This window comes from Mesoplodon mirus (genome assembly GCF_964341445.2).
Source record: "Mesoplodon mirus genome assembly, chromosome: 13".
Lineage (NCBI taxonomy): Eukaryota > Metazoa > Chordata > Mammalia > Artiodactyla > Ziphiidae > Mesoplodon > Mesoplodon mirus.
Genome location: NC_138989.1, coordinates 64,709,059 through 64,733,537, shown reverse-complemented (window position 1 = coordinate 64,733,537; position 24,479 = coordinate 64,709,059). Strand labels below are relative to the sequence as shown.

General features: G+C 45.9%; 1 protein-coding gene across 6 annotated transcripts in view; it reads left to right on the top strand.

Annotated features, from left to right (window-relative positions):
- Positions 1-9,997: 9,997 nt before the first annotated feature.
- Positions 9,998-24,479, top strand: part of ZBTB7C (zinc finger and BTB domain containing 7C) — a gene marked incomplete at its 5' end in the record, with an annotated part of 374,377 nt that continues 359,895 nt past the window's right edge. For 3 of the 6 annotated variants that reach the window (XR_014295747.1, XR_014295748.1, XR_014295749.1), the window contains one exon: positions 10,008-13,603. Of the gene's footprint in view, positions 13,604-24,479 lie in introns of all 6 variants that reach the window. The other 3 variants (XM_082640978.1, XM_082640976.1, XR_014295750.1) reach the window with 2 other exon arrangements.

Below are 24,479 nucleotides of genomic sequence, written 5' to 3'. Positions count from 1 at the left end.
GAAAGACATTGCAGTGTCCATCTTTTGGACTGAGGTTGCTGGACTGAGGTTGCTCACACTGAGGGAAGCCAGCTGCAATGTCATGAAGACACTCACGCAGCCCTGTGAAAAGTCCTATATGGGAAGGAACTGAGGCTTCCTTCCAACCACTAGCACCAGTTTACTTGTTATGTGGGTGAACCTGTTTGAAAGCAGATCCTCCAGCTCCAGTCAAGAAGACTGTAGCCACTGACAACATGTCTCTGAATCTCATGAGACATATTGAGGCAAAACCACCCAGCCAAGCTGCTCCTGAATCCCTGACCCTCAGACACTTAGAGATTTAAAAAATGCTTATTTTTGTTTTACACTGTTGAGTTTGTGCAGCAGTGGATAACTAAGACAGTTTTGAAGAAGATTTTGTACTCTCTATCGTAGAAAGGAGAATTATGTACAGTCAAGCTTCTGTTCGTTCAATTTTATTGTTTATATCTTCAATATATTTAGTGAATTTTTATCTGCTTGACTTGTCAGCAATTTAAGAAAATGTGTTGAAATCTCCCATTGTAATGGTGGATTTGTGGCTTTTATATTGTAGCCCTATCAAATTTTCTTTATATACCTTAAGGCTACTTTGTTAGGTGCATGCATGGTACGATTAAAGAGGAAAAATAAAACTAAAATAAATAAATAAATAAAGTTGGTTTTGTCTACAGGACTACTGTTCTTGCACCTATGAAATTAATACTAATTCCTTCATATGGGCAAATATACATTTTGTGTTCAAATTTCTCCTATTGTCTCATGTCCTCTCATTTTTATGGTTTTTCTTGTTTATTGAGATGTAACATACAGATGGTAAAATGCACAAATTCCAAGTGTACACCTTGACAGATTTTTACATGGATGTACACTGGCATAGCTAAAGTATATCCCAAAGTGGTAGCATGAAATTTACACTTCTGCCAGCAATGTGTGAGAGTTCAAGTTGCTTTGCATTCTCGCTAACACTTAGTATTATCAGTACTTTTAATTTTAGTCCTTATGATTGGGAGGGGCAAAGGGTAGATGTATCTCATGCATAACGATGTTGAGAGTAGCTTTCTGTATGTCTATTCTTGTTCATTATTTTAAAATAATGTTCATTATTAAAAAAATTGGCTTGTCAATCTTTTTCATACCGATAATAGGAGTCCTTTATATGTTCTAGATATCAGTCAGAATATACACATATCTACTCCCAATCTGGCTGGCTCTTTCACTCTATTTTTATCTTGTCTTTTGATTAAAAGATATTCTTAGCTTTAATGAAGTCTAATTTATCAATCTATCCTTCTTTTGGTTAGTGTTTTTTTGTACCCTATTTAAGAAAAATTTCTCTCTCTGTAATGAAAAAATCTTCTGTATTTTTCTGTAGAATTAATGTTTGTGTATGATGTGAGGTATTTTGTGTATAATGTGAGGTAGGTAGGGGTCAAGGTTAATTTTTACATACGGATATCCACTTGGCCTAGCATTATCTTTTCACCATTGAGTAGTAGTAATGCCTCAGTTATAAAGCAAGTTAATGCATGTGTAGAACTGTTTCTTGGCTCTCTATTTGACTCATCGGTTTCTCTGTAGTGTTACCTCTAACATACTGTTTAGTTACTATAGCATTATATTAATTATTGCTCTCTAGTACCCCAAACTGTAGGTCATCACTGATCTGCTTCCTTTCACTATAGTTTGCTTTTTCTAGAATTGTATATAAAGGGAATTATACAGTATGCACCCCTTTGTTTCCTGCCTCTTTCACTCAGCAGAATGTTTTTGAGATTCATCACTTTTGTTGCATGTTTCAGTAGTATGTTCCTTTTAATTGCAGAGTAGTATTTCATTGCATGGATATACAAACATCTGTTTATTCATTCATCTGTTGATGGATATTTGGGTTGTTTCTAGTTTTTTGCTATTATGAATAATGATGCTATAAACATTTATGTACAAAAAAAGAAATAAAGTTGGTTTTGTCTAAAAGCTCACAGAAACACAAATGAGATATCAAAACATTAAGAAGGGGCTTCCCTGGTGGTGCAGTGGTTGAGAGTCCGCCTGCCGATGCAGGGGACACGGGTTCGTGCCCCGGTCCGGGAGGATCCCATGTGCCGTGGAGCAGCTGGGCCCGTGAGCCATGGCCGCTGGGCCTGCGCGTCCGGAGCCTGTGCTCCGCAATGCGAGAGGCCACAACGGTGAGAGGCCTGCGTACCGCAAAAAAAAAAAAAAACATTAAGAAGTACAGTTTGCTCTGTGTTCTTCCAAAAACTACCTATAATAAATGGCTTTTGTTAAATGTTCACTCTAAAAAATTATTGAGTGAATGAATGAAAAAGGCAGTGTGGTGAAAGGAGATAGCAACTCTGTCAGTAATTAGGGTCTCAGGTTCCTCAGTTTTAAAATAAGCTTTCAACTGTATGGTGCATTCCAACTTAAAATTCTGTGATTCAGTAAATATTTATAAACTCAGTTAAGATGGTCACTGCTTGATAAGAGGAAAGGAAGTACAATTATGTAACATGGCGATTCATTTACTACTGGGTATTAAACCAAACAGTGGGAGGTGCACTTTTCTACAAACACAAGAGTAAGTGGCAGGTAGAGAGTCAGAAGAAGACACATTAATTCATTCAATCATGAATTACTAAATGCGTACAAAAGCCAACCTACTAGGCATGCTGTGGGTTAAAGTAACTTCAAGCTACTCATGTGGAGACAAGTTGCTGACAAATGAATAAAGCTATAACAAGGCCTTGTTAGGCACGATGACATTCAAGATTCCTGTAAGATTACAGGAGAGACTCGAGTGTCCAGAGAAGGAGTGGCCTCCTCGTGGGCCAGAGGGGGTGGCGAGTTTGCCTAATTCCCACTTGTTTATAGCTAGGGTGGGTCCATCTGCTCCACTCTATGGGAAGGATTATGGAAACTTTTAACTAACTATTCACTCAGCAAAATATTTCTTGAGTGCCTACTAAGTGCCAGGCACTGTGCAAGGCACTGGAGATGCAAAGGTGAGCAAATGCAGTCCTGTCCCCAAACTGCTCAGATGGTGATTGGGGACCATTGTGGTGACGGAGGGCAGTGCAGTGTGGCAGTCTGGGTTGGCAGACACAGTTGCATGGTACCTGGCCACCACCCACTACTGTTGCCTTTCCTAAAGAATGATGGCAAGTTTCCTGTTGTGTTTGCATACGGCCTCAGCATCCTTCTTGACACAGCAACCAGGTAATCACTACGCGTCAATCAGACCTGGCACAAAAGACAGAACCTACTTGCTTCCAGGCAGCAAGGGCTATAAATAACACTGCACACACTTGCTATGGGAGCACAGAGAAGCAGGTGGTTAGTGCTTTTGGGTGGAATTTGTGTAAGCAGTCACAGAGCAGATGACAAATCAACTGGACTTCAAAGGATAGATTTCTGCAGGTTAGAAACTGCCAGGTCTCCTTTCACTCCATGCACTGTTATTTGCAACTTGGAGAGAAGGTAATAGTCCCTGGGAAACATGACTTCCTTTTTAGTAAGGGTGGATCCTATTCAGGGTCCCTCAGATCAGGGCCCTGATGGGAGTAGCAGACCCCTGGAAGGGATGGAGCCTTGAGGTATAGTGTGGCTGAACCAGCCTGTTGGAGAAAGTCCAGGTTTCTGGCCCAGCCACTGGGTTTTCTTTGGCAGAAGCATGTCCAGCCTCTTCACGTAGCTGGTGCCAAGCAGGCCAGGCACAGTGAGCTCATGGCGTTTCATGAGTCCTGGAGCTGGAGACTGAGGGTGGAGGGAAGCAGAGGGCTGGAGATAGCTCTACTGGCTCCAGGTTTGCAGCAGTCAGAGTTCTGGGCCAATGGAGATGGGAAATCTTGTGGGCTTTCAGACGTTGTGTCATATGATTGTTTATTTGGGAAGAAGAAGCCATCCAGGGAGCACTGGTGGCCATCACCAGCTCCTGAGAGAGAAACACAGCTGGAGCATGTGTTACCCTCCTCACCCACATGCCCGTGGAGCACACAGACACACAGGTGCACATCCCCTCATCACCTGCCCCACTGCTCCCACCCCGTGCATACAGGTGAGGTGAGTTCACCACGCTCAGCAAGAAATAACAGAGTTCCAGATCCCTGCTGCCTACATTTCTACCCAAATTGTGCCACAGGGACCCGGTTCTCCTGTCTCTCTGGGGCAAGTCATGTCTTGCCAAACCTTGGTTTTCCCGTCTGTAAAATGAAGAAAGGAAAATTCTTCATCCTACCACCTGAGAAAACAGAGAGAGAAGAGCTGTGTAGAACAGAACAGCTCCAATGATACGATGAGCAATCTTTGTCCTCGTGACAACCACCCAGGCTTGAGAGTTATGGAGTCACAGCAGACTCCCTTCTTCCTTCCATATTCAATCACTCATCAAGTCCTGTTGACTCTTCTAGGTATCTAACAATCATCACCTCTTCCCTATCCCCACTGCCTCTGTCCTAATTTAGAACCTAGTTACATGCACCTGAGCCACTGCAATAGCCTTCTCACCATCCCCCTGGCTCCGTGCACCTACCCCCATCTGCCCTCACATTGCCCTAGGGAATGGCTCTGGCTGGATACTTCCTGCCCCAAGCCTTTCAGACCTCCTCCTTGCCTCTAACTTCAAATTCCTCCCTGATCTTCACTCACCTACTCTTCCAGTGGTATCTTCTATTTTTCCCATATTGATCTGCTATGCCACAGCCACACTAGGCTTCTATTTCTTCAGCTAATTTTGCAAATTCTTAACTTTGTACATTTCCCTTTACTCTGGGATGTGCTTTTTTTTTCCTTAAGTACTCATCATATCTATCCATGTGGAAAAACAGCAAAGTAAGTTCCAGATTAATTAAAGATATATATGTGAAAAAATGAAATCATAAACACATTGGGAGAAAATATGGGTGAATATATATATACACACTTTGGAGTCAGAAAGGTGTTTCTAATATGACACCAGTCATAGAGTGGATAACATCTCAATCAAGCTTCAGGAAATAAACAAGTAAGCAACGTTTAAAACTTCTATTCATCAAAACAAATCTTAACAGAAATGCATGGCAAAAGTTTGGAAAGTCATCAACAAATTGTTAAAGGAGAAGAGTAAAATTCTTGTGTTTTGTGGATGTTATGGTAAATTTAATTTTTTTAACCTAATATACTTACATATTATTAGAAATGTATAGAGATGATATACTCCTTTGTAATCTAGAATATTAAAGATATCAATACAAACAAAATTTAAAAGGTAATGGCAAAGTGGTAAAAATATTTGCAATATATGTGACAGTCAAGGGATTAATAACCTCACTATGTGAAGAGCTCTTACAAAAGTAAGAAAAAAAAAAAAGAACAACCCATTAGGAAATGGGCCAAGGGTACAAATAAGCAATTAACAAAAGAAAAATATTTATGGCCAAAAAAAGTATGGAGAAATATCAGCCTCATTAATAATTTCAAAATGTACATTAAAACAGGAAGTTTGGCAAAGATAGGAAAATTGATAGATAGATTAAAAGGTAGATAATCTATCCTTACCAAACTTCCTGTTTTAATCTACATTTTGAAATTATTAATGAGGCTGATATTTTTCCATCTGTTTATATATAGTGAACTCTTAGACACTCTTAGGTACTGCCAGCAGGAATGCACATTGGTACGTTATTTTGTCAGGCAATTTGACAAGAGCTATCTAATCTTACAAATGTGTATATATTTTGACCCAGAAATTTCATTTCCCACATTTATTCTCAAGAAATATTAGAGCAACCCAAAGAGGACTACACTAACACATTGTCATTAAAATGGTAAAAATTAGAGATAAAGAGAGAATATTAAAAGCAGCAAGGGAAAAGCAACAAGTTACATACAAGGTTATCAGTTGATTTTTCAGCAGAAACTCTGCAGGCCAGAAGAGAGTGGCATAATATATTTAAGGTGATTAAGAGGAAAATTCTAAAACCAAGAATACTCTACCTGGCAAAGCTCTCATTCGGATTTGTTGATGAGATGAAAAGTTCTACAGACAAGCAAAAGCTAAAAGAGTTCAGCACCACCAATCTAGCTTTACAAGGAATGTTAAAAGAATTTCCCTGAGCAAAAAAGAAAGGGCCACAACTAGAAACATGAAAATTATGAAAGGAAAAAGCTCATCAATAAAGGCAAATATACAGTAAAGATAGTAAAGCAACTATGTTCAAAGCTAGTAGCAAGATTAAAAGACAAAAGTAAAATCATCTATATCCACAATGAGCAGTTGAGGGATACACAAAACAAGTAGATGTAAAATATGATGTCAACAACAGTAATCATGAAGTGAGAAGAGTAAAAATGCAGTGTTGTTAAAATGCATTTGAAATTAAGAGATCAGCAACTTAAAACAATCACATGTATATATAGATTGCTATATATAAACTTCATGGTAACCACAAACCAAAAATCTATAATAGATACACACACACAAAAGAAAAAGGAATCTAAACATAACAAAAGATAGTCATCAAATCAAAAGGAAAGAAAGCAAAAAAGAAGGAACAAAAAAGAACTACAAAACACCCCAAAATAATTTATAAAATGTCAATAAGCACATACATATCAATAGTTACTTTAAATGTAAATAGATTAAATGCCCCAATCAAAACACATAGAGTGGCTGAAGGGATACAAAAGCAAAACCCATACATATGCTGCCTACAAGAGACTCATTTCAGATCTAGAGACACAGACTGAAACTGAGGCAATGGAAAAAGGTATTCCACATAAATGGAAATCAAAAGAAAGCTGGAGTAGCAATATTTATATCAGACAAAATAGAATTTAAAATAAGACTATAAAAAGAGAAAAAGAAGGATACTACATAATGATCAAGGGATCAATTCAAGAAGAAGACATAAAAATCATAAATTTATACATGTACCCAACTTTGCCTAAATACATAAGGCAAATATTAATGGACATAAAAGGAGAAATCAACAGTAACACAATAATAGTAGGGGACTTTAACACCTCACTTACATCAATGGACAGGTCATCCAGATAGAAAGAACAATAAGGAAACAGTGGCTTTAAATGACACATTATACCAGATGGACTTAATGATACATATAAAACATTTTATCCAAAAGCAGCAGAATACATATTCTTTTCAAGTGCATATGGAACATTCTCAAGGATAGATCACATGCTAGGCCACAAAACAAGCCTCGATAAATTTATGAAACTTGAAATCATATCATGCATCTTTTCCAACTACAACACTGTGAGACTAGAAATCAACTCTAAGAAAAAACCTGCAAGAAACACAAACACATGGAGGCTAACAATATGTTACTAAACAACCAATTATTCACTGAAGAAGTCAAAGAAGAAATAAAAAAATACCTGGAGACAAATGAAAATACAACAATCCAAAACCTATGGGACACAGCAAAAGCAGTCCTAAGAGGTAAGTTTATAGTGATACAAGCTTACCTCAGGAAACAAGAGAAATCTCAAATAAACAACCTAACTTTACACCTAAAGAAAGTAGAAAAAGCAGAACCAACAAAACCCAAAGTTAGTAGAAGGAAATAAATCACAAAGATCAGAACAGAAATAAATGAAATAGAGACTAAAAAAAAATAGAAATGATCAATGAAACTAAGAGCTGGTTCTGAGAAAAGATAAACAAAATGATAAATCTTTAGCCAGACTCATCAAGAAAAAAAAAGAGAGAGGGCCCAATTAATAAAGTTAGAAATGAAAAAAAGAGAAATTACAACCAAAATCACAGGACTGCAGAAGATCATATGAGACTGCTACAAAAAACCATATGTCAATAAAATAGACAACCTAGAAGAAATGGAAAAATTTCTAGAAATGTACAATCACTCAAGACTGAATCAAAAAGAAGCAGAAAATATGAACAGATCAATTACCAGTAATTAAATTGAATCTGCAATTTAAAAACTCCCAACAAACTGAAGTTCAGGACCTGATGGCTTTGCAGGTGAATTCGACCAAACATTTAGAGAAGAGTTAACACCTATCTTTCTCAAACTATTTCAAAAATATTGCAGAGGAAGGAACACTTCTAAACTCATTCTATGAGCCCAGCATCACCCTAATACCAAAACCAAACAAAGATATCACACACATGCAAAAAAGAAAACTACAGGCTAATATCACTGATGAACATAGATGCAAAAATTCTCAAAAAAATATATTAGGAAACCAAATCCAACAATACATTAAAAGGATCATACAACATGATCAAATTGGGTTTAACTCAGGGATGCAAGGATGGTCCAATACCTTCAAATCAACAATGTGATACACTAAATTAACAAACTGAAGAATGAAAACCATATGATTATTTCAACAGATGCAGAAAAAGCCTTTGACAAAATTCAACATTCGTTTATGATAATACCTCTCCAGAAAGTGGCCATAGAGGGAACATACCTCAACATAATAAGGGCCATATATGATAAGCCCACAGTTGACATCATAGTCAACAGTGAAAAGCTGAAATTATTTCCTCTAAGATCAAGAACAAGACAACAATGCCCACTCTCACCACTTTTATTCAACATAGTATTGGAAGTCTTAGCCACAACAATTAGATAAGGAAAAGAAATAAAAGGAATCCAAATTGGAAAGGAAAAATTAAAACTGTCACTGTTTGCAGATGACATGATACCATACATAGAAAATCCTAAAGACTCCACCAAAAAACTACTAGAGCTCATCAATGATTTTGGTAAAGTTGCAGGATACAAAATAATAGAAAGAAATCTGTTGCATATCTATACACTAACAATGAATTACCAGAAAGAGAAATTAAGGAAACAATCCCACTGATATTCACATCAAAAAGAATAAAATACCTAGGAGTAAACTTACCTGAGGAGATAAAAGATCTATGCTTGGAAAACCATGACACTGATGACAGAAATTTAAGATTACACAAGCAGATGGAAAGATATATCAAGTTTATGGATTGGAAGAATTAATATTGTTAAAATCACCATACTACCCAAGGCAATCTAAGATTCAATGAAATCCCTATTAAAATACCAATGGTGTTATCCACAAAATTAGAACGAATAATTTAAAATTTGTATGGGAACACAAAAGACCCCAAACAGCCAAGAGAGTCTTGAGAAAGAAGAACAGAGCTGGAGGAATCATGTGCCCTGGCTTCGGACTATACCACAAAGCTAATCAAAACAGTAATCAAAACAGTATGCTACATGTACATAAACAGACACATAGATTAATGGAACAGGATAGAGAGCCCAGAAATAAACCCATGCACTTATGGTCAATTAATCCACAATAAAGGAGGCAAGAGTATACAATGGAGAAAAGACAGTCTCTTCAATAAGTGGTGCTGGAAAACTCGACATATACATGTAAAAGAATGAAGTTAGAACATTATCTAATACCATATACAAAAATAAACTCAAAATGGATTAAAGACCTAAATGTTAAGTCTGGATACTATAAAACTCATAGAAGAAAACATAGGCAGAACACTGTTTGACAGAAATCACAGCAATATTTTTTTGGATCTGTCTCCTGTCTCTGACATAAAAGCAAAAACAAACAAATGGGACCTAATTAAACTTAAAAGCTTTTGCACAGCAGAGGAAACCATTGACAAAGACAAAATGAAAAAGACAACCTACAGAATGGAAGAAAAATTTGCAAATGATATGACCACTAAGGGGTTAATATCCAAAATATATAAACAGCTCATACAACTCAATCTCAGAAAAAACAAACAACCTGAGGGCCTCTCCCGTTGCGGAGCACAGGGTCCGGATGCGCAGGCTCAGCGGCCATGGCTCACGGGCCTAGCCGCTCCGCAGCATGTGGGATCCTCCCGGACCGGGGCACGAACCCGTGTCCCCTGCATTGGCAGGCAGACTTTCAACCACTGTGCCACCAGGAAAGCCCAGACTGTTGTTTTCTTGAAATTCTCTTTAGCCTCTTTTCCTTAAAGGCTCTTACCTCTTTTCTCTTCTAGAGGCAGCATTGCAGGATGGGCTGCTGATGGATTCCCGAACTCACAAACCTGGGTCCCAAAGGTGCCTCTGCCACTTCCCAGCTTCGGGACCTTGGTCATTACCATTGCTATTGATTTCAGACTTCTCATCTATAAATGGTCATAACAAAATGCATCACACACAGCTGTCCTGAGGAACATATAACAATGCATGCCATGATTCTGATTCTAGAAATAGCTCTGTAAATGTTAATTCTCCCCTTTTCTTTTCTCTTGAATCAGCCTCTCACCACCCTTGGGACATAGATAAATATTTGAACCCCATTCTCAGATAATTTCTGAAAAATTTATTCCAATAACTAATGTTGACAATTTACAATGCACAGTGCTTGATCCACAGTAGCCCCTTAATGAATGTTGTTCACGAGGTAATACTTGCCCACATCTTTTCTCATCTGGTCATCCCAGCATCCCTAAGGTGTAGAAAAGTCCCTATTCTTATCTCCTTTTGATAGATTTGGAAATGGAGGCACTGAGGAGTTGAATAACATGCTTTTCTTGGTTCCATGGCTGTTAAAGAGGGAAGTCTGGCACGAGCCAATAAGTCCTATTACTTACGGCAAAGTTTACAGTTGCACTTCCATATAAACAAGTAAATTGCAAGTGAGTCTTACAAAGTGCACTGGATTTCTCTCTGTATGTGTTACCCTGCTTACGCCACCATTCTAAAATAACTTTGCATTCATTTGGTTTATCAGTCTTTAATGAGCACCTAACAGGTGCCAAGTGTGTGTTAGGCACCTAGGATACCAAGATGGGTAAGGAGCTCAAAGTCTTGTTGGAAAAAAGACAACTGAATAAAAATCGTGAACACGGTGTAATAGCTGCTTTCTTTAAAAATATTCCATAATATCACTAATGCAGACCATTCTCATCCTGATTGCTCTTAAATTTATAAAACTTTTGCCTGTGGTGATTAGGTTCGGACGACCTGTGGCTCACTGTCTAGAACATGGAAGCTTCCTCCACAGCTCATGACATGGAAAGCCATTCAGTGATCCCCAGCTATGGAACACCTGCTCTGAGCCAGCTGTACCCAGAGAAGGGAGGGCAACCTTTCCTATTTAGAGGCATTTCTAATTCAGTACCCACATCCCCCTTTTCTTAAACAAAACACTCTTTTCATGGCCATGGCTGCCCTCACTCCCCGCACTGCATTCCTTTCATCTGCAGGTGTCTTGCAGGGCTCACATCCCCCAGGTACTCCCATGCTTCTGGCTTAGAAGCTTGACCGCATCAGCTGGGTCAGTAGTCCTCCAAATGGCTGAAGACCCTTTAATGAAAGGAAGTGAGGCAGACAACCTAATTTAGCAGGGAGACAGACAACCTAATTTGGGAGGGCAAAGGCTCCCAGGGCTGCTTAAAGCAAGGATGCTATTTTGCTTTAGCTACTTGGAAGTCTGACATCCTGAATATGAAAATCTTAGTTTCCACAACAGACTTCCCTAGACTTCTTCAAACTGCTTTTGAACAGTTTGGGTAAGCTGGTTGTTCAAACTGTCAAATAAATGCTGTTTTCTTATTAGGAAAAGCCAGGCCTCTCTGTCCAGTGAAACATGATGTACACAACCGTACGTTTCAGCTCACCCTTTCATGTTTGTGCCTAGATTTCCGCTGTCACATCCTATTCCAGAGCCTTTTCCCTTGTTTTCATTACACCCAAGTGGTGCCATGCAATGTGCATTTATTACACGAACGAATGAAACGATGAAAATTTCTAGTGAGCAACACTGGTGCGAAGCGCCAAGCAAAAGGTCCACAAATTTATTTTCGTGAATCCTGTAAAGGATGTCATCGAGTATCTTCAATAGTCAGAGACACTACGCAGACAGCAGCAGTCCCACTGTCCGTTCATTAGTCGATGTTCAGAATGGAAACAGGAGGGAGAGATTCGCTTTCTCGCCTGTCCTGGGAGCCTTGCACGGCTCAGGTAAGCGCAGCCCCTGTAAGACTTTGAGGACCGAAAACTTCGCCGCCTTTGAAGAAAGAGTCCCGGAGAAGATCCGCTGACATCAGAGGGTACAGTCGCAGAGGTCGGGCAAGCCACGGAGGGCAAGGGTTTCTATGTCTGCAGGGAGTGCGGAAGGCGGGCGTTGTAAAAAGGTTGAGCGCCAGTGTGCCCCGGCCTGCTGGTGGCCGGAACGTCTGCCCAGGAGTCGCCTAGCCAGCGACAGTTCACGCCTTCGCTCCTGGACCGAGACCCCCTCCTCTTCCCTCGAATGGGCCCTTTTCGCTGTCCATCACCTCTCGGCGCTTGCTGCGCTTCCCACCGAGATTCTCCAGCGGGTACAGTATCCGCGGAGGCGGGGCTTGGAGGGACCGGGTGGAGTCAAGTCCTTCTAGTGCCCGCCTTTTGGCTGCGTAGCTGGGTGATTGGATGCTTCTGAAGGCCGCCTTCCAGGCAGTCTAGGCAAGTGACGGGTGGCCCGAGGCCGGTCCCTGGCGCGCGCTGTGCAGCTTGCGGGGTACCCTGGCCGGCGAGCAGTTGGGGGCCCGGCGCCCGAGCGGCCTCCAGGGCGGGGAGGCCCGCAGGGATTTGGGAGCCCTGGAGTGCTGCGCGCCTGTGGTTTCTCGTGTCGGAGAGGTGTCTTTCTGAGCTCTCTGGAATTCCGAGAGCATTTGGGAAACTTCTCGCCCCCACTCCTTGCTCCCTACTTTCGCCTGGAAAAGCAGTTGCTGAGTTGTTTTATTTCCTCCCCCAATCGGACTCTGTAAAAATAGCCGTGCGCCGGGGCGACCGAGCCAAGCTCGGCCGCCCCGGTGTCCTGGGCCGGGTGTGGACCTAAAAATACCCGGCGGTCTGGAGCCTGTGCTCCGGGTGCCGGCGAGTCCAGCCGGGCCGCAGAGGGCGTCTGGAGACCGGAGAAACGGCGGCCGCCTGGCCCCTCGCCTCGGCCGGGGCTGTCCCTTTAAATCCTGGAGGAGGCAAAGAGAAAAAAGAAAGAAAAAAGACGCGGAGCCCCGAGCCGAGGGTGGCTCTGCCCGGCCCCCCACTCCGCCCCCGCGCCGCGGCCTGACTGCCGCCCGCCGCCTCCGCGGGTCCTGGGCGCCCCCAGCAGCGCCGCCCCCAGCCACAGTTACTGTCAAAATAGAAATTAATTGGAGCCGAGGAGGAGGTTGAGACGCAGCAAGTGCATGTGTGGCAGGGAGGGGAGGGGGTGCAGGGGAGGGGGCGGGAGCGCGCGAGAGGCGACCTCAGACATCCGGGCCCTTTAGCCCAGTGCGCACCCCGAGCCGCTGGCGCGGGCAGCGCGGGCACCGGGCGCGGGGCGCAGGGCTGACAGCCGCGGCGCGGGAGGCGGGGCACGAGGAGGGCGGAGGCGCGGAGAGGGGAGGAAGGAGCTGCCGCGCGCCCGCCACTGCCGCTCGGCTCCACACAGCCGGCGCAGCCCAGCCACGAGACTCTGACAGCCAAGCGGCCCGCGCAGCTCCGGCGCACAGGGACGGACGGACCGCGGCGGTGGCGAAGGCGGACGCGAGGACAGCGGCCCGGCGCCAAGTGCAGGAGGCGCGCGGGTCCGGCGGCGCGCAGAGGTGAGTGGCTTCGCGTGCCGGGCTGGGGCATCGACTGCGAGGGTCGCGGTCTCTACCACATCTCGGCTGCTGAGGCGGGTCGGGGGTCGCGGGGCTCCCGGAGGGTGCCTCCGCATCGCAGGCGCCGGGGAGCGATCTCCCGGGCTGTTGCTAGGAGGCCGGCGGTCCGCGCACCCTGGGGCGCAGGCTGGGGCAGGGGCGCCCCCGGCGCGGCGGCCAGGAGGCGGGGGGCTGTGGTGGCTATTCAGGGGCTCCGTGCGGCAGCCATGCAACGGGAGGAGGCGGGAGGAGGGAGGGAGGAGGGGAGAGCCAGCGAAGAGCGAGCCAGCGAGCGGGCGCCGCGCCTCCTGGCTGGCACCGCGGCCCGGAGCGAAGTGGCGCGCGGGGCTGGAAGGGAACTTCTACGGGCGCGTGCGGCCCCGGGCTCGGCGGCGCCTTTGGGCCCGGGCGGGGCGGGTCTGTCGGCAGCCACAGGTGGTTTCTGCCAAAACTTCTACCGCACTGCTGCCGGGAAGGCGCGGGAACATTTTGGAGAGTGGCGGTTTCTTGAGACTTTGGCACCCGCACTGAGGTCTTATCTTGAAGATTAGGAAAGGGACTGGAAAGTCTGGGACCCGGCATCTCGCGATGCGCCTCAAGGGCTTCGTAGCGGTCCCTGCTCGAGGTGGTGTCTTTGCAGGATCCTGAGACCCATGCTGCTGTCCACTTGGGAAGTTGCGGGAAATGGGAGCACTCAACGGTTCCTCTGTGCCTCGGGAAAGTTAAGCGAAGGCCGGCCCGGTACCTGTCGCCCGCAAGGGTCAGCACAAAATCTCTTCCTAGCGACGCGCACGGGAACCGGGCGCGCCTTCGCTCGTGGTGTGCGCATCTCCTGCTCCTTTGAAAGCGAATCGTCTCCGGCCACTGTGTTGCTTTGTTATTAGGGCTGCTTCTTTGATTTCATTAGGAAGAAGGCCAGGAGGAGCCAAAGAAAAGAGAAGCGGCAACAACTCCCGTTTCCTTTGAATCCAGCCGCGGGGGCTGGTACCCAAGCCGAGGTGTGGAGGGTCCAGGACCGAGGGGAGCCAGGAGTCTGTGGCTTGTGCTGCCTGCCCAGGGAGCCTCGCTGGACCATTCTCCAGGCGAGGGCTGGGGTTTCTGGCGCCTCCGGGACGGAAAGAGCGATGCCGGTGGGAAGGGAAGACCCTCACAAGAGGAAGATGTGCCTTGGTCAGCTCTGGGAGAGAGGCTCTGAGAAATCCAGTGGTTTGGCCCCGTTCCTCATTGGCCAGGTTGACAAATCCAGGGCATCGGAGGTTAGCACCACCCGGGTAGCTCCATCCTGGGCTGAAAGAAATCATTATTCCCAGAGTGGGTCTGATACCCAGGTGTTGCAAGTCGGTACAGAACTGCATGGGAGCTGGAAACACTCAGTCCTTCATTCTGGCTGGTTCTGTTCCCACTCCTTATTCCCCCAGCCCCAGCAAGTACCTGAGCAGAAAGCATGTCCTTTGCTTTAAAGGAAGTCACAGAATTTTGGAGCTGAAAGAGACCCTAGAAATATTAAAGAGGGCTCATTTTACAGAGGAACAGATTCAGGCCCGAGGAAGGAGAGTGACCTGCCACAGTGGTCAGAGGCCCAGGGAGACTAGAAATGACATCAGCCTCCCAGACCGGGGTGGAGAGAGTTCCCTCAACAAGGCCTTGTAGGGCCTGAGATCAGAAATGCCACTCCCACACCCCAAGCCCATCATGGGCTCATTATCTGGTACTTTCTACATCCATGCCTGCCAGCTCATTTCCTGTCCTCTGCCCTTGGCTTAAAAAAATCAGAACTGTCACTGCAGATTTCCAGTCTGACACTATCCCAACTTTTCCTGCTCCCTCCTCACCCCAAGTTCCTCAAACTCCTTTTGTAACATAATGTGGCTTGATGAGCCAAGATGAGTTTGCAGCTTGTCTCACTGTGAGGCACCCACTTTCCGTAGGATGCCAGAACTCTGTTTTCCTGGTAATTAGGTTTTACAGATATTTTTGAAAGGGAGCCCAATTCTGGATCAATCACACTTGAGCACAAATGCTGTGCTGTTGTGGATACTAAATGAGAAAGATGAGCAATTATCTGGGGGTGTTGGAATAAATGTTGTTATGGGTATTTGACACAGCTATTAGACATCAATGAGTGGGTTTTCAGTAAATGTTTTTTACGTTGTATTTTATTGAGCACACAAAGTGTCTTAATTAAAAAGAACTGCGAGTTGGCCACTTAAATTTTAGCCACTTGTTTCTTACCAGTGTGTATGGGCAGGAAGGATCTGAGTGATAAACAGAATGATTGGTAAGAGAACTTTTTTCTCCCGAACCTAAATATTCTAGGGCAATGCTTATTCTTCAGTCTAAAATTTCATGTACGGTCCAGCAGAACCGTATTAAATCAAAATAATTCTGGATGTGGTGTGTGTCAATCTGTATTAGTGAGAAACAACTTATAAGAGAGAACATTTTGTAAGTTTTATGCTTTCAAGGGCACACAGTATCAAGAATTCAAGGCTAATGCAGTGTCACTGCGCATAATTCTTCTCTCATGAGCAGATAAGAATCAATGTCCCCATAGCTGCGCTTGGGGCTCCTGGAGAAGAAACCAAGATCCGGTATCTTCATGACAATACGATGTTATAGTCTGACACTGCCTTTTCACTTTCATTGCATGCTAATCTCATAGGTAACTCATAGTTCATAGTTTAGCTCTTCACAGATAGGGAAACCAAGGCAGAGAGAGGGGAGAATGTTATTGCTGTAACTCCATTCACTGCAGTAACATACTCTGAGCATGCAGCTTGGGGTTTCTGGGACGACCAGGGTGAAAGAGTCCCCCTAATAATATTGTGACCCCCCAGCCCTCTCCAGCACTGCAGTTACAAAGGGGTTTAGAGGTGTGGCAGGGTTACAGTTACAGTTCATGGGCGGCCACTCACTCCCATGGGGGCCTGAAGGGCTGTGTTCTCCACCCCGACTGTGGGTGAGCCATTTCCCCCCCTCTTCCAGAAGGCTGTGGGAACTTGGGCGAGGAGGGACCAGCTGGCTGAGGCTGGGGCGGGGGTGTGGGATCTGTGCCTGTGGAGGGCTGAAGGAGTCCAGGCTATTTATAACCCCTCCTCCCCTCCTGGGAGGAAGAGACTCAAGGGTCTGGAACCAGGCTTGGCGCTGACTTCTCCCCAGGATGGCTGTGCCCACTGGAAGAAAACCTGCCACCCACTGCATGGCGGGGGCTGGAGTGAACCCTGACCCGTGTGGAGGGGCCCTGCGAGGCTTCTGGCAACTTCAGCTGCTCTGGGGGATCTGGGATACAAGCATGTCCTAGAGCCAGTGTGGGTGCTTTTTCTCAGGCACTGACCCCCCCCATTTGCACAGAATGAGGCGCATCCCAGAAACCTCACAGGGTAGAGCTTAAGAACCTGCTCAAGTGGGGGTAATTTGCTTCTCTGAATAATGGCAACGATGATTTTTATGCAGGAGGAGATTCTGAAAGCCACAAATCCGACGTGGCTCCCTCTGACCGTGAGCTGTGGCATCTGTTCGGTGCTGGTTGCGGAGGTCTGAGGCGTGCAGCCAGAGCTCTTTCCCTCCTCCCCACCCCTTCCCCAGACTAGTCTCCGTTGGTCCCCCTCACCTCCCACTCCTCAAGCCAACACCAAAACCCTCCTTTGTCTTCAAATACATCGTACCTGCCATCCCACCGACTACAGCTTCATTCCTGAGACTGGGCGTATTTTCTCCCTGGGTCACTGGAGGGAGGAATGGGGGTGGGGGGGGGGGCAGGAAGCAGGCGGGGCACTGAGCTTGTCTCTCTGTTTAACCCCTTGGAGTGAATTAATCCACCCTTCAGAACCATGTCAGGTGCTCACAGCAGGTTTTACCAGGAGGCCTAGCTGGAGAGGTGGGTGCTGGGCAGCTCCTGGCCAACGGTGGTGCCCTGAGAGCCTGGGGCAGCTTTTGGGGGCGTGACTCGTGTTGCTCATCGTCACACGCTCAGCGCCCACCGCAAGGCCTGGGCACGGAAGATGTTTGCTGAACGCACACCGAGGGCTGGGCGTGGGTGGATGGGCGGACGGCAGTCAGGCTTGCTCCTCCGTTGCCATCAGCTGTGTTCCTTGGCGCTGTGAAGGGGGTGTTTGCAGGGCAAGGATCTAGAAGCGGAGTGTGGATGAGAAGAGATGGGGTTCCACGGGCATTCTGAGAGCCCCAAGTCAAGCTGATTGCCTGTCTGGGATGATGGGAATCCTGTCATCAATTCGACTGATAGCGATGCATTCCTGCTCTGAGGGCTGTCACAGCACAACCCAGCCGCACAAAGCCACAGCAGGACTCTCTAGTGAGGTAGGTGGGCCGCTCCTGTGCTGCCCTCCTGTGGGCTCTCTGGGGTCTGGCCCCTGCCTGCCTCTCTGACCCTCCTCCACTCCCTGTACTCCAGCCACCTGGCTCCTTTTTGTTCCTGGAACGCACGGAGCTCACGTGTTTCTCCTTGTCTGTTCTGTCTGCAAGGCCCTTCCTGCAAATCTTCCCACAGCTGGCTTCACCTTGTCATTGGATCTCAACTGAAACAGCCTGGTAATACGTTCGTCATAGCGTCCCAAGCTATCTGGGATAGAAACTTGATTCTCCTCCTGTCTATTGTCTGCCTCCCCCACTAGAATGTAAGCTCCAAGAAGGCAGGGAGCTTGTCTGTTTTGCTCCCCGTTGTATCCCCAACCCCAGAACAATGCCTGGCATGCGGCAGTGGCTGAGGAAATAGTTGGTGAGTGCTGTGCTCCTTAGTGCTAGGGGGCGTATGAAGATGAATCAGCCAGGGGCGCTGCCCTCGGGATCTCTTTAGCTTAGAGGTGGATATAAAGCTTGTTCATACTCAACTCTGATGTGTGGCAGGAAGGGAAGCTGGCATTTGAGAGATACAGCTCAGGAGGGCTATGGTCTAGCAGCGTTAGCCCTCATTCGGCAAGGCTGGTTGGCTTAGGCAGAGGGGTCTTCTTTCAGGTGTTTTGTTATGAGTTGGGGACCTCGGGAAGCTGAAGCCCCTCCAGCACTGAAGTTCTGCAGCTTGCTTGGCTGCCACCTCTCTCCCTCTCTCTTCTGTTTATTTACTTCTTTGGTGAGCAAGAGTTCCAAGCATAATGCCATCCTTGGAGAGTTAGGAATGTTGTGTTTTTCCACCAGCTCCATTCATTTGCAGCCTCCTCAGAACAGCTGTGGACAGCTGGCTGCCAGCGTGGATGTGGGGAGAGCGTCTCTTCAGGGCCAAGGGGTACACTCAGCCCTGCAGGAATGGGGAATTTCATTTGTGTTTCACACCCTGCTGCTTTCCAAACCCCACTGAAATGGTGCCTGTGAAAACAGATTCATGAGGAAATTAAAAAACTATTAGCGTTCAGTTTGCTGCGTATTTTCTGATTATAAAAGCAATAAGGGTCATGATGGAAAATTTGGAAAATATGGAAAGGTGTAAAACTAAAACCTGCTTACAACACCCTGATTTTGGAATATTTCCTTCCAGTCTTTTTTCTGTATCCACTAACACACGCATGTGTGTGTGTGTGTGTGTGTGTGTGCATGTGCACACGCACAGAGGCCTACTCACATATAAATGTATTAAGATTCAATGTTGTTTTCTACAACTTTTAAAACCCATACCATCTTTTAATAGACAGAAGGTTTCTTTTTCTTGGGAGTCTGGGAAATTCCCACTGTGAATCACTGATATTTAGAAGAAAATGTATTTTCCAAGTCTCCTCACTGGTTGAGAATACTTCCGTAAGCTTTACCGTCCACAGTTTGAGTTAGGAAATCGACTCTCCCTCCTGCCCACCCCCAACACTGGATATGGTTAGAAAGGTGCTTCTCACTAAATACCTCCCTCCGTGCCCTTGTTTAGAGCCACTGGTATATGGTGTTGCAAGCTGTCCCTCAATGAGCGTTCTGACACATTTACCAATGCCAGCATGCTCTTTAGAAACATGTCTTAATGGATGTGTTGCATTCCTTCACGTAATGTATCATACTTTATTTACCGTTACAAAACACAAAACAAAACCCAGTGCCCATTAGCTAATCATTCCTTGACCTACAAATAACAGCAGGAGAATCTTGAGAAATATGAACCAGTATCACTGGACTAGCGTGTTGAGGTCATCACCATTTGGGGAAAACCCTGGTTCCTTCAGAAGCCCAGGGGCTTTGTCTCTGTCACTGCTCTGCCCATGGCGTGCAGTGGATGCTCAGGATCTATTTTGCTGAATGAGTGAAATACAGAATACTTCCTGTGGGAGGTGAGACCCTGATTAAGCCCTCTGGTGTCAAGGCTTCTTTTGAGTGTGAGTTTGCTGGAGAAGGAGTGCAGGGCCCTGGGGAGTGGTGGGGAAGAGCATCACCCCCTGGGAAGCAGAGTAGGAAAGGGCAGCCTGGGAAGCGGCTTTCTGACTTAATAGTTTTGATTGGTTTTTGGAGGAGGTGAAGTTTAGGTGGAGTCTTGATGTAAGGAGCTAGTGGCCCTTAATTCCATGAGACAGGAACTAGAGGGCACCCAGGGAGGAGCAACCTCAAGGTCAAGAGAGCCCCAAGGTCAAGAGAACCTCAAGGTCAAGAGCACGGGGACAGGTTTGCCAGCCTAGGATGTGGGGTGTAGCCCAACCAGGGAGTGGCTAGAGACAGAGATCCTTCGAACCAGAAGCTCCTCAGGAGCACAGAACCTACTCCCAGGGGAGGATGGGTCCCCAGGGGCCATGGGGTCTCCAACCCTGCCTCAGGCAGGTATTGTCCCCATCCTGCAGATGAGGAAACTGAGACACGTGCAGGGGTGTGAGGAGCATGGGTCTGGAGCTGATCAGACCTGAACCCTATGTCTTGGCCACTTTCTGGTGGTCACCTTGGGCACATTACTTACCCTCTCTAAGCTTTAGTTTCCTTGTCTAGAAAACAGTGAAAACCAACTTCACAGGGTGGTTGAGAAAATGGGATGAGATAATACACACAAAGTACCCTGCACAGCTCCTGACAAAAATGAGGGGTCCCACATGGAAGCCACAATGATTCACGTGTTTTGTGATTTCTGTTTCTAACCTGAAGGGAGAGGAGAGAGAAAACCAAGGATTCGTGTTGAAGAACTTTCAAGACTTTGTTTTCTTCCCCCTCCTCCTCCCCAAGCTACCACTGTAATTCAAGGGATAAAAATCCTACAAGACAGATGACTGTTGGGAAGCCAGTGCTCACATGTAGGTAGAATTAACGTCCCTTGAGGGGTGACAGGACCCATCTGCTTCCCTACCTCCTACAGAAGGGGAGACACACTCCTTACAGCCATCCTGAGGCTTCAGTGGCTCAGTCTCGATATTGTCGTCAGGGGCACACTGCTCAGGAATGCCTGGCATGGGTGGTCTTTAGAATAGAGAAGGGCCACACAGAGTGTGGAACACGGGACAGGTCAGTTTTGCCGACTGGGAGCTGAATGGATAAACGGCTTATGACCTGGAGCAGCACAGCCTAGTGAAGATATAATGTGAGCCATGCAGGTAATTTTAAATTTTCTAGTAGTCACATTTAAAAAAAAGTAAAAAGAGATGGGTAAAATGAATTTTAGTAAGGTTTTTTGTTTAACCTAATATATCCAAAGTATTATCGTTTCAACACGTGACACCAGTCACATTTCAAGAGCTCTGTAGTCTGGAGACAGGGCAGGGAGCCCGGGGCACAGGTCAGGAGGGCCAGTCTGGGGAGAGGCTGGTACTACTTGGGGGACTCTGCATGGCCAGGGGAGGAAACGTGTCAAAAGCAAGCAATTTAGGGAAGAAAGAAGTGAAGGGTTGTGAGACCTGACTTTTATACTGGCATGTGGAGGGCGAATTGTGTATTCCTGGGCACCATTCCACTATGGGCCTCAGTTTCCTCAACCACAAAAATGAGATTGTATTATCTCAGAGCCATTCCGACTCTGGCGTTCTCTAATTCCTGCGAGAAAGGCATGGAAAACACATTTAGCCACTTCCGAAGTTTGAAGTGGGTGGAGATGGGGCTTGGAGAGAAAATTTGGGCAACAGAGAAACCTGCTGGGCACCACGTTTTAAAGCATCTCATTGGAAAGTTCTGCCTGGACAGTTTAGAGAGACATACACGCCTCCCTAAGCCTCTCCAAGAATGGACAATATCCAGTCACTGCCGTTAAGTTACATTTATTTAAAAGTATGTTTTGGGGATGCAGGGGGGCCTCCGTTAACTATTATTTTTTAAAAGTGACATGTTTTCATTGTCTTTAAATCCTGAAGCTGCCTGTTGTTCCTGGTCATCCCAGATGGCTGTGAATGGCAGCCATAAAAGAGGGGAGGGGCCCTGCAGGAAATATTAGAACAAAAAAGGAAATATTTCAGCTCTGTCATAAATGGGCACTTGGCCTGTCCAGAGAGGATGTGGGAAGAGAGAGGAAAAAAGCAGCAGGTGTGTTTGGAGGGAAGGGTGTGTCTGCAAATGTATTTTAAGCTCCTGAAGTCAGAGGCGCTGGTTTCATTGCTCTCTGGTGAGGAGGATTTGAGGTTTTTATCTCCCTGCCACAGACTTCTATGGGGGGAAGGAAACTCTCTCTCCTTTCTAAGGAGTGTTTCTTCTTTTTAAATTAGGTTGTCACTAAGTAACTAGCTGTGTCTGCCTGGGGATCCCCGGTTCCCATACAGGAAAGGGCCTATGTGCTCTAAGAGCTGGTCCAAACACTCCATTCACGGAGGAGGAAACGGAGGGTCAGAGAGGCCCCGCCACTCTCTGAGGTCCCCCAGGAAGGCAGGGAGGAGCCCAGGCCAGTGCCAGCGGCTGCCACGTGTCCTTTCAGCCACACAAGGGTGCCTCCTGGGTTTTTGCTTTCTGCGCAGTTAACAGATGACTCAACCAGGCTGCCTTGAATCATTTTTAAATGAGGATTTCTCTTTTATGTTTTCCTAAACTAGATTTTTTATTACTTTTCCACGCATTGTTTGCTTTGAATTTCTAATTTAATTTTTTCGAATAGGTCAATACTTACATGGTTTAAAATTCAAAAGGTACAAAAGGGTATTCAAAGTAAACTGGCTTTCTCTCACCTCATCTCTTAGTTCCCTTATCCCTAGGCAACCACTGCTACTGGTCTCTTCAGTTTAAAGATACTGAATGCACATACTGGAAAATATGTATATGTGTGTGTATGTATACATACATGTGCATGTGTATTTAAAAAGTTTTTACCCAAATGGAAGCATACCATACACATTACATTTCACTTTACATTTTCCACTGAACAGTAAGTCTTGACTATAAAGAACTTCTTTGTTCTTTTTTGCTTGTTTGTTTTGGCTGCGTAAATTCCATTGTATGGCTATACCTTGGCTTATTTAACCAGGCCCTTATAGATGGATATTTTGGTTGGTTCCAGTCTTTTGCTTATCCAATACTCTTGGTTTTTACCCAATGATTTTTTTTTTTAAAGGGAACGCTATTTATTTATTTATTTATTTATTTATTTTGGCTGTGTTGGGTCTTCGTTTCTGTGCGCGGGCTTTCTCTAGTTGTGGCGAGTGGGGGCCACTCTTCATCGCGGTGCGCGGGCCTCACTGTCGCGGCCTCTCTTGTTGCGGGGCACAAGCTCCAGATGCGCAGGCTCAGTAGTTGTGGCTCATGGGCCTAGTTGCTCCGCGGCATGTGGGATCCTCCCAGACCAGGGCTCGAACCCGTGTCCCCTGCATTGGCAGGCAGATTGTCAACCACTGCGCCACGAGGGAAGCCCTACCCAATGATTTTTTTTTTTTTTATGAAAGCAAACCTTGAGTTTTCTGAATACAAACTGATAGCCTTCTAAGCTTGCTGATTTATTGTTCACAAGGTGCTTCAAAGAATAAAATTGCTTAATTGTTTAAGGATTAAAAGCAGAATAAACAATTTTTTGCATTGAACTTCCTGGAAAACAAATCCTATGGTCGACATTATTAAACCAATGCTTCTTTTTTTGTTTTTAAACCAATGCTTCTTGAGTTCCTACTGTGTGCTGTGCCAGGCAATGGGTGCAGGTGGGGAAGCAAAGAAGAAGGAGGCTTGTAGGACAGCACTCCTGTTCTCGGCCTGGGGTCGGGGTCGGGGGTGACTTTGATGGAGGAAGAGAACAGTTAAAGTAGCACTGGGGGCGGCCTAGATGAAGGGACATAAAAGCCACAGAGGGGGTGGGGTGTTAGGGCCTTTGACTGGGGGTGGGGTGCAGGGTGTCAGGGAGGGGCTCTGGGCCGACTGGCTGTATGTGAGCAGTGAGGTTTCCTGCCCACAGCTCATGGCACCATGTCCTTGGTCCCTCTCATCTGCCTCTCTTGGTCACTGTCCATCTGCAGAGTCCTCCATAGGGCTGGGTCTGGGGCGGCGGCTCAGCCAGGTAGACTGTGTCCTTGCTGTGCTCCTTCTGAGCTTGAGGGGCTTTGAAACCGCTCTTTATCCCAGGAAGACAGAGCTCTCTTCAGTCTGGAGAGCAAGGCTCTCCCTCAGGCCAATACCTTCTCAGCAAATGGACAGTGATGTCAGAGCAGCTCCATGGACAGAGGGGATTGGAGTCAGTGGAGAGAAATCAATCATACTGTGTTGAAGGAGGCACCCTCAACCCGCTTGAACTGGAGTCCCCTGGGCTGTCCCTGTGTGTATGCAGCTCCGTGTTCCCCTCCTGGATTGAGGGGCATCTCCTTTCAGGAACACTGGCCCCAGTCCTTTCAGCCTGCCCTTTTGGAGGCTCAGAAAGCTTTCCAGAAGCAGCTCACAGCCTGAGTGTAGGCCTTTATCAGTGGGGTTGAAGGCAACCAAATAGAGTAGCTGAAGAGTTCCAGACTGGCCCTAGAAACTGCCCATCACAAAGAAT